Raw genomic sequence first — 9,755 nt, 5'->3', positions numbered from 1 at the left:
TCTTCATATAAAGTAACCGAACTGTTCAAAATCCAGTTCAAATCCGGATCATTTTGAAGATTAACAAATATTCTATGAGAGGATGGAGATGAAGAATCAGATGAGTTTTCATCATTTGAATACTCAAACTTAGTGAATTGGAATTTTTTTATTATTTTCCATGTTTTTCTCCTTCATCTTCTCTAACTCTACTCTCTCAATAATTCTACTCAACTAATAATAAACTCATCTTTTAATTTAATCTCACTAATTATTTTTAACTAAATCATTCACTAATCATAACCTAAAATTAATTAAGAGGCTAGATTAGATATTAAATAAATAACTAGATATGGGATGACCTAGAATTACTTCTAATGCCTTTACCCAAAATAAAACCATGGTCCCAAAAAATGGTTCTAAAATAAGAACCGAGAGAAATTTGTTGGAAGGTCCAAAAAAAAACAAAAGAACTAGTGGGCTTGCAGCCCAATCGGAGTTCAGTTGCTTTATATGTATAGAAAAGAACTTTTTCCTAAATTCCAAATCTCATTTCTCAGATCTAATTTTATCTTTCCCCCAAATCAGAAGCACAACACATCCTAGAATTACAAAAACAGTATACATAAGTCAGTTTCTCTACAAATATAAACATCATTTCCCTGAATTCCAATTCCTAGATCTAATTAGAATCTTTAAACAAGATGAAGTACTACTGGTTCTTAGTATCTTTCATGTATTTCAACAAGATTAACCCTGGATCACTATTCTATCAACTCCTTTTTCCTTGAGACAAATCTCACAAACTCGTCCTAAGCCAATTGTCCATCATGCAAATCACCAATGGGATGAACAAATTGGATGGTATATATTTCAATCCTTTCTAATTCACACCATTAGATCTACAGTCTGTCGGATTCTTGATATATTATAATGTTATTATTGTTGTTTCTTCAATTCAATAGGCCTGGTTATAATTAGACCAAACTGATGTTCATACATTTATCTCCTAAAACAACTTAAGCAATAATAATAACAAAAATCCCCTTCATAATTTGAGAAGTGAAATTAACTAATCCAACATAGGTCTTCCCATTTATGTGCATTTGCATATTGTGGATTGAATTGACAGTTTTATGAATAATTTTACAGATGCGACGATGCAGTTGGAGCTTGTGACAAATTGCATACCAATGAGGATATCTATCTACATTAAGAAAGAAGTAAGTGCCCTCATTTTTTTCATTTTGTTTTTGTAGTTGTGTTTACGGCTACGACTTACAACAAAGTACTAACACGAGACTTACTGTTATCTGTGATAGTCGGCGAGTGATTCCAATTCATAGTATTTATTTCTGATTTAAACTTTTCTGAAATGTTCTTATCTTTGTTTTTCGCATTTTGGAGCAGTGACTGGTTAGAGAGCAACTGTACTGTACAAAAATTTGTAAAGGTTAAAAGGCTCTAACATGCTCTAGTTCTAGTAACTCTACTAGAATAACAGAGTTCAAGCAAGATTGGGTTGATTCGTAGATGTAGATCTGCAAAATGCCAAGAGATAGACAATCTAAAGAACCAAATAAAGACAAAGATAGGAAATACATGGAGTTTGAGAAGCTAATGATGAAGCAAGTATACTCGATGATGTGAAATAAGAGCAACTTTTCGGACCTCCAAAGCAACTGCACAAACTTTAAGAGCATCCACGCAGACAGTGAGAGCTTCTGTACAGATCTCCTGTAAGTGTTTATTTTTCTTTAGAGCACGAGCTTCCATTTTCTTATACCTTTGAACTACTTAGAAGAAAATAAATTAATGCTAGAAACATTGGAAACAATAACTAAAGTTGAACATGTTGGAATTACAAGGATCTGTTATATGATCGGATCGAATTAGCTTCGACTATTTTGATTAATTATATTTTCTTCTTAAACCTGCTAGGTTTAAACTACAACCATTGCAATACTTATTTTTAAGTTCTTCTGATTATATTTTGTGATTGAATTTTAGCCAATGATTCATGTTGATTCTTTCTGGGTGAAGAAATTTTTGATACTGTTATGGCTTCAGTTTTCGGATGAACTCACCATTTATGGTTGTGTGGCAGTTTGTAGTGTCAAGAAGAAGAACTGATAAACTCGCTCTTTATTAAATCCTTCAGCTATCCTTTGTGGGTGTGAACTATGATATTATATGTAGGTTATGAACACCATAGATTGATCCGCAATTGAAACGAGAAAACTGTGTTTTATTTGTCTTTATATGTACATGGTCGATACAAACTAGTAATCGATTTTGTTTCATTAATTGTGTTAGAATTGAGGTGATTAGTTTACGAGGGATACACAGAGAAAATTACTATTTTGAGGTGTCTTAAGGCTAAATATTTCTTGCTCTACCTTAGCTTGTTTCATTTCTATGTACGTTGTGGCACCTTAAGTCAAATTCTGAACAGTGTATGATACAAGTGAGAGACTGTTTCATTGTTATGGTATGGTTATACGTATTGGTCCTATTATCATCAAAGAGACTGTTAGTGTAACAGAAAATAGTTGCGTTTATGATTTCCAGTTAGTAAGAACCAGTATCCTGTTTAAGTAGATGTCGTGAATTTCCTGCATTATATGTGGATACTTCTTTTACATCTAATGCTATACACTGAGTTGTTTCCTGATATAAAGGTTATCTTATGAGATATGCGTGTTTGATTTTAAATCGAGCAACATGAAACTGATTAGAATCAGTAATTTAATTAGGTTATCTTATGAGTTATTTTGTAAATAAGTATTCTTCTTCTGTTTATTGTATTTTGAGTTTTTATGTTTATTGTCTTTTGAGTTTCTTTATGTCCTAGGAATTCAGTAATTTAATTAGGTCACTTCCATACTTTCAGGATGGAGATCGTCTCTGAATGGAGAAGTACGAAGATTTAAGGCTCACTGAAAAAGGGGAATGCCATATACTACAAAGCTTACCCAACTACAGAGCCTGACACTGATTGAGGAAAACATTCAGAGACTAACTCTGGTAGCAAAAGATGGAGCTTATATTTGGAAGAAAGAGTAGTTTGAGTAGTTACTCAATCGAAGTTTCAACTGCAATCAGTCCAAAAGCAACTCCAATCAACATTGAAGAAGAAAAGGCTGCTTGGAGTCCGGGAACACCAGATCAAGATACCTCTTGCAATGTCATTGTTGAACCTTCATAATACAAAAAGTTGGCTATAATTGAATTAAACTGAAAGGTCCATGAGCTGCAAGCGGAGAAGAGCTTAGAAAACCCCAAACAAGTAAGCTATGCTCCTCCTAGTAATTGAAAAAAATATATTATGTTCTTCTTAATAAAAGCATTAAAAGCCCTTTTATGTCTATGCTTACAGCCAGTGTTTAAAGAAATTTAACAAGTTGCAGCTACAACACTGATTAATGCAATAGACGTGCAATTGGTTCTCTTCAAGACAACGAGGTTTCTTGCCATCTGCTGCACTGTTTTACTTTTCGCGTCATATTGTCATGAATGGTTCAATACATATCTTCTACGATGTTTAGGTTTCATCTTTAAATTTGCTTAATTTTTTAACTTTTTGTAGGATTCTGCACTTGGAAAAGTGGTGACCAGAATGGAGTTTGTTTCTTTCTGTTGGAAGAAACCTGATTCTTTATATGAGACAATAGCCCGATATTTTTCCCAATTATTTGATTGACGAATTGAGTTTGAACTGTCAGCGTGTAGAATATGTCAAGATTATTCTGTACCAACTGGTAAGTTTTCCTAATTAAGCTGCATTCTCACTCCCAATTATGGTTCCTTGTTATTGGTCTATTTTTCTGTTTATTGCCTTTGAGCTTGTTTACTTTTCTTACTTATTCAATTAAGACCAGAGTCTCATAGTCCTAAATTTTGTCTGTCTTGTCATTAGGTTTCGTATGTGATTGTAAAGACATGTTAAGCATGTGTTCGAACTATCAGAATTAAGGTGCATGAAGGAGCAGTCCCGTTCTGGCTGCATCTCAACCTATTAAAATGCTAGTCAGGACTATACTGTGCATCAGTAAAGCTTTATGCAGTCCTCCGTTTAATATCAAGCTTATATGAACATATGTAATTGGTGTGCATGATTTCAGAAGAAAACCAGCAAGGCCAATGGCCAGATTTCAGAAGGTTACATAGTAAGTAGTTGGTGTAGTAATTTAAAAGTATCATGAGTTCTTGGCACATATTTTTGTATGCTAATACTTGCCAACCCTTGTTCTAATGTAGGCACAATTGAGGGAACAAGCTGGGTTAGATGAGAATTATGGTAAGCAACAGTCCACTACTGATGAAATCTGTGTGAATGTATTTACCTAAAGAGCGACATTAACTTGTTAGAGCCGGAGGAAACGGTCTCTTGACATAAACTAAATTAGCTTCCACCATTTTCATTGGATGGATTTTCTTCTTAGAGCTTCTAAACTTAGACTACAACCATTGCAATAATCTATTTTAGGTTCTTCTATTTAATTAAGAGTGATTAAGAAATTTCTGATACTGTTATGGTTTTAGTTCCTTGTCTTTTTAGTGGAACTCATCTTTTACTAAGTCATTCTTTTCTGCGTTTGGGTGGCGTGGTATCTTATAATCACTTGCTGGGTGATCTGTGTTTCTAATTCTCAACCCTTGGCTGCCCATACCCAACTTAATTATCAACAGCCTGGGCAAACTGAGATCAGTATATATCTAGAGTTTTAGATTTTAGCTCTGTAATTTCTAATTAGCTTGAATACAAAGAGGTCTTAAGGTCGGCACAAAATGACCAATAAATCTACATTTTATTTTATGTTGTCAATGTTAGGGATCACAATTATTATGATATTTTTCTTTTGAAGGTCAAGATCTTGGTCATGATATACATCTCGTATTTGTCAATATAGTTGGTCAATCTTAATTTCCCCATCAATATTGTCGTATTTCTGAGGTTTTAGATTTGTTTTGATTATTGATACTAGATGCGTTGATGATCTTGATGCAATCCCAGCTCATTAGGAGACCTTACTTTGTAGAAGGTCAGGTAATCAAACCATATCCATTTTATATCTGAGCATGAGCATCCAAATTTTTTTCTTTCAATTTTTCTTTGTTTGGTTTTTTTCTTTTCAATCTTAGTTTAGGCATTTATAGATTAATCAATAAAGTTACTATCAGAATTTGCAAAATTTGATTTCCTTTTGATCTTAATGAATTGAATCCTTGTGTTTTATGACTTTATCCATAAGACCCGAGGAAACTAATTAAATATATCTGTTTGGTTCACTATCGTAGAATTTCATTCAACCTCGGTTAAATTTTGTTGATCGTTTGTTACATTTGTGTTCAATTCGATTTCTGCTGAGTTCATGAATCTATTCATGTGCAACGTGTAATAGAATGGAAATTGGGGCGTGGAATAACCGAATAAACCTTTGAACTGTTTCTGTTTCTTTCTGTTTATTTTGAAAAAGGCCTGCCTATGTGAATGTATTACCTCCAGAGCGACATAACCGTGTAAGAGCTGAAGGAAATGGTCTCTTGACCTAAACTCGAATAGTCAAATTAGCTTCCACCCTTTTCAGTGATTACATTTTCTTCTTATAGCTGCTAAACTTAGACTACTACCATCACAATACTTTGTTTCAAGTTCTTCTGATTCAACATTATCTAATGATTTAGTTGAGACTTCTTCATGTTTCTACTCTATTGCTGAAGAAATTTCCGATTTGATTCCTTCTCTATTTAGAGGAACTCATCGTTTACCAAGTCATTCTTTTCCGGTGTTTAATTGGCTTGGTATCGTTTAAGCACTTGCCGGGTTAAATTTTAGTTTTAGTACAATTTCTTTCAACTTGTTTGAATTAAGTTAAAATTTGTTGTTGATCAGTGTGATTGTCAATTTTTGGCCGTACGTTAGTATATTTGGGGTCAAGTGAATTCTGTACATTCGTCATGTGTCATAATTGTTCTCATCTTCCGTGCATACTGAATATAGCATTCAGACTTAGTTCTTTATGAAATCTTTCTGATATCCTTTTGGGGTGGTGTTCATTATAAGATGTACATCGGTGATTAACAACATTGATCGTTCCAATGAAAAGAGATTTAGTGTCGTGTTTGTGACATAATTATTTTGTCTCTATATATATGCTGGATTAGATAAGGATAAGACTAGATCTAACTTGTTAAAACAACTACGCAGGTACTAGAAACTCCAGTGTATATGGTGGTGTTCAAACGCCGGATGCAGTCGACAATGTCAGTGGAGAAGGGGAAGTTCTCTTGCACATACAGTCGAAGCACCAGACTGACTAGCAGTTTTTGTATGCAAATCACTGCACCTTTTTGGACCAAACTACATCAATAAGGATACAGTAAAGTATTAATGTGTTCGAGACGGAGTTGGATTGTGATCTGGCTGAGGAGGACCTTCTTTCACTCATACAGTGGAAGAACACAAAAAGACGACATATTGATATTTCCTCTCAAAAGTAAGTATGTGTTCTTCTGTTTTATTGTCTTCTGAGTTTGTTTGTCCCATACCAATCCAATGAATACCAGAAAAATCTCATAATTCTAAATTTGTTTATACCTAATGTGAAGCCATGTACCATTCAATCAATATCCACCAGTGATTCCCTACTTAGGTATAACCAGCGACATGACATTTAATACCAAGAAGAATAATGAATGTGGTGCGAGAAAGCAAAGATTTCTATAGGATATACTTTGGAGTAGCAGAGTTCTCTGATCATTTAGGCATTTTCCTTGAATGCAACTGTTGGATCAGAGCTTGAATAACAGATGATAAAACAGGCTACAGAAAGCCATGCACCTTGGAGAGACAGTATTTTTAAGTTGGAAATTTAAAGAGGAAGAAAACCCACTAGTAATAGATTTAAGGACAGTATATTACTAATGCTGTAAGGATTTGTGAAATTGGCTTAATTTTTTAGTATTAGTAGGAGTATTATCAACATACCCTAGTACTAGTGGTGGTGTTGGAACCAAGTAATCAAGCACGCGGGATGTATAAAAAGGTTTCCCTAAAGCACCTGGGTAGGAATCTATGAGGTTACCTCTCCTCTCCTCTCCATGTTTTCAGTTCACTAAAAAGGCAGGTAGCTGTTTTGATAAAATAAAACACCGTATACACAGGCAGTCTGCGGGCGGCCTGAAAATTTCTCAAGGATCTTACATATGGACCGAGTAGGAGGTAAAATACGGATCTAATTTTGAAATGTGCATATATCAACATACCCTAGTACTAGTGGTGGTGTTGTAACCAAGTAATCAAGCACGCGGGATGTATAAAAAGGTTTCCCGGATGCAAAGCTGAAATAGTGTGTAATTTATGTATATATGCTATTGACTTTAAAGCACATATTCATTTGAAATATTGCTCAATTTCGGCAAATTATATTATCTTATCCAATTTGCCAAGCACCATACGTTGTATCAGAAAAACTTCATGCACTTTTTTATTAGATAATTTTAGTTGGTGTGCATGATTTCTGAAGCAAACTAGTAAGGCCAAGGACCAGATTTCAGAAGGTTACATTGTAAGTAGCTGGTGTAGTAATTTAAAAGTATCATGAGTTCTTGGCACATATTTTGTATGCTAATACTTACTAGTACTAAGTTGGGTTAGATGAGGATGGTAAGCAACAATCCAGTACTGATGAAATCTATGTGAATGTATTTCCTACAGAACTACATAAACTTGTTAGAGCTGAAGGAGACGGTCTCTCATTACGAGAATTAGAAGGTCAGTGAATTAACCAATTAGTGTAGGGCTTCTGTTACTCGATGCATTTAAAGATTAGCGGTCTAGTTAGAAGTTGAGAATGGTTGCTTTCCCAGTGATGATTAACAACCATGCTAACTCTGAGATTCTTTTTAGTCTTAAATATGGATCGAATCCTTTTGTTTATCCCGAATATCTGAGGGAACTAGTTAAATACATCTGCTTGATTCACTACTGTAGAATTTCATTCAATCTCTGTTATATTTTGTTGATTTCTTGTTACATATCTGTTCAATTCAATATGTACTGAGTTTCTGAATCAATTCATGTAATATAATGGAAATTGGGGTTTGGAATAAACCTTTGCTTTGAACTGGTTTGGTTTCTTTATTTTGAAAATTCTATATCTATAAGGGTAGATCAGATCTAACTTGTTGCGACAACTGCACAGGTACTAGAAACACCAGTACATAGTGGTATGCCGACGCCCATACCCGATCGAGCTTGGAATCCTTATGCACTGCTCCAGCAAGGGAAACCAGCCCACAATGTTAGTGGGGAAGGGGCAGTCCTCTTGCATGTACAATTGAAGCAGCAGCACCGACTGCAGGTTTATGTTGAGAGTAGGGGTAAATGGGTAATCAGAATGAAGTTGGTACCAGTGGGAAAAGAATAAGAAGCAGGGATAGCATCTGGTAGTATAGTACACAGGCTAAGTCAATTTTGTATATGGTCACTGCATTCTTTTTGGACTAAAGACATTATCAAAGATTCATCAATCTTATTCTTCTTTTTCAATTTCTTGTATTCTTTTGACTGTTGCAAACATCTTTACTTCCCAGCTTTTTTATCTCGTCAAAATTTGATGTAATCAATTTTATTGTTTTAATACAGTTTTTCTTGGTTATTAGGAGGTCTTTAAGTATTCAATTGTAAACTTGTACTCCGACAGTACCTAGTGTAAGTAACTAAACTTGTACTCCGACAGTACCTAGGTTTTTATCTCAAAGCTGCACTTTCATATGAAATATCCTGATAGGAGCTTCAAATTTATAGTATTCGTTTACTTCAAAGAGCAAAGAGCAAAACCTGAGTGGTCATTGTACCCTCATGTGGTTGCTTCAAGCTTAATGTTAAACCTAATCAGTATCCAGAGATCCAACGATTTAGTCCAAAATTGTTATGAATTCGATTTCTATTACGTGCATTTGACACCAATAGAAGTCTTTTATCCTCTGATCGTTGCATTTGCTATTTCTTCCAAAAACTACTAGCTTAACTGATCTTATCTAGCAAATTAGCATCTACACGAATGGAAATGATGGAGTACCAAGAGTATATACTTGGACCCGTCGTTTGGCAGCTGTGCATCTTCTCAAAATTCTGACAACCTTGTATTCATTAGTCGAATGATGGTAACCAAATCCGCTATCCACATACTGGAAAGCATCCATGATCAATTTTGGAAGCCACAAGTATTCTCTTGTTATGGGGTTACATAAATATAGATAGGAACACGGTCGAAGGTTAAACCAGAACTTATCAACCCATGGCAAGAACCAATAATATTTTAGGAGAAGTCAGGGTGATAGTTATTAGTAGGGATACTGATCCTCTTGATTGGCGGCATGCGATTGTCATCATACTCTTGATAGAAAAGTGAATCCCTGATTGTTGAGCAACCCAAAACCATAACTGACAAAAGGAATCCGTGGTCATGACCACCACCATAGAGGACATGTTGTAGTGCAAAATAAGGATCTTTAAGAATATTTAACCATGCATTGCAAACTAGTTGGCAATCTATGGTTGATCGATCGAACAGGTAATCGGATAAATACCTGTAATGTAAGATCACGTGGTAATAGCTTTTCCATTCTGCAATCTTTCTACAAACCTCTTATGAGGGTTTAGAAGAACATTGTAAGCACTTTGGGGTAAAAGATTACGTGAGAAACTGATATACATATTAGTCAGAGAGAATCAAGGGATGATACTAATCTAAATCTAACCTATTCTA

General features: G+C 34.7%; 1 long non-coding RNA gene and 1 pseudogene across 4 annotated transcripts; both read left to right on the top strand.

Annotated features, from left to right (window-relative positions):
* The first annotated feature begins 546 nt into the window (after positions 1–546).
* LOC113317072 lies at positions 547–8,642 on the top strand. Of its 4 annotated transcripts, none has more exons than XR_003343220.1 (11): positions 547–843; positions 1,132–1,202; positions 1,390–1,718; positions 2,873–3,268; positions 3,359–3,444; positions 3,569–3,740; positions 3,899–4,148; positions 4,240–4,279; positions 6,191–6,479; positions 7,700–7,756; positions 8,187–8,642. It is a non-coding gene; the product is annotated as an uncharacterized LOC113317072 (long non-coding RNA). The 4 variants fall into 4 exon arrangements; XR_003343218.1 differs by lacking the exon at positions 7,700–7,756 and adding an exon at positions 4,968–5,024; XR_003343219.1 differs by lacking the exon at positions 7,700–7,756 and adding an exon at positions 4,968–5,029.
* Positions 4,963–5,067, top strand: LOC113319866 (annotated as a pseudogene).
* Positions 8,643–9,755: the final 1,113 nt, after the last annotated feature.

This window comes from Papaver somniferum, chromosome 10, assembly GCF_003573695.1.
Source record: "Papaver somniferum cultivar HN1 chromosome 10, ASM357369v1, whole genome shotgun sequence".
Classification (NCBI taxonomy): Eukaryota; Viridiplantae; Streptophyta; class Magnoliopsida; order Ranunculales; family Papaveraceae; genus Papaver; species Papaver somniferum.
The sequence above is the reverse complement of the archived record's forward strand: the minus strand, read 5'-3'. Positions and strand labels throughout refer to the sequence as shown.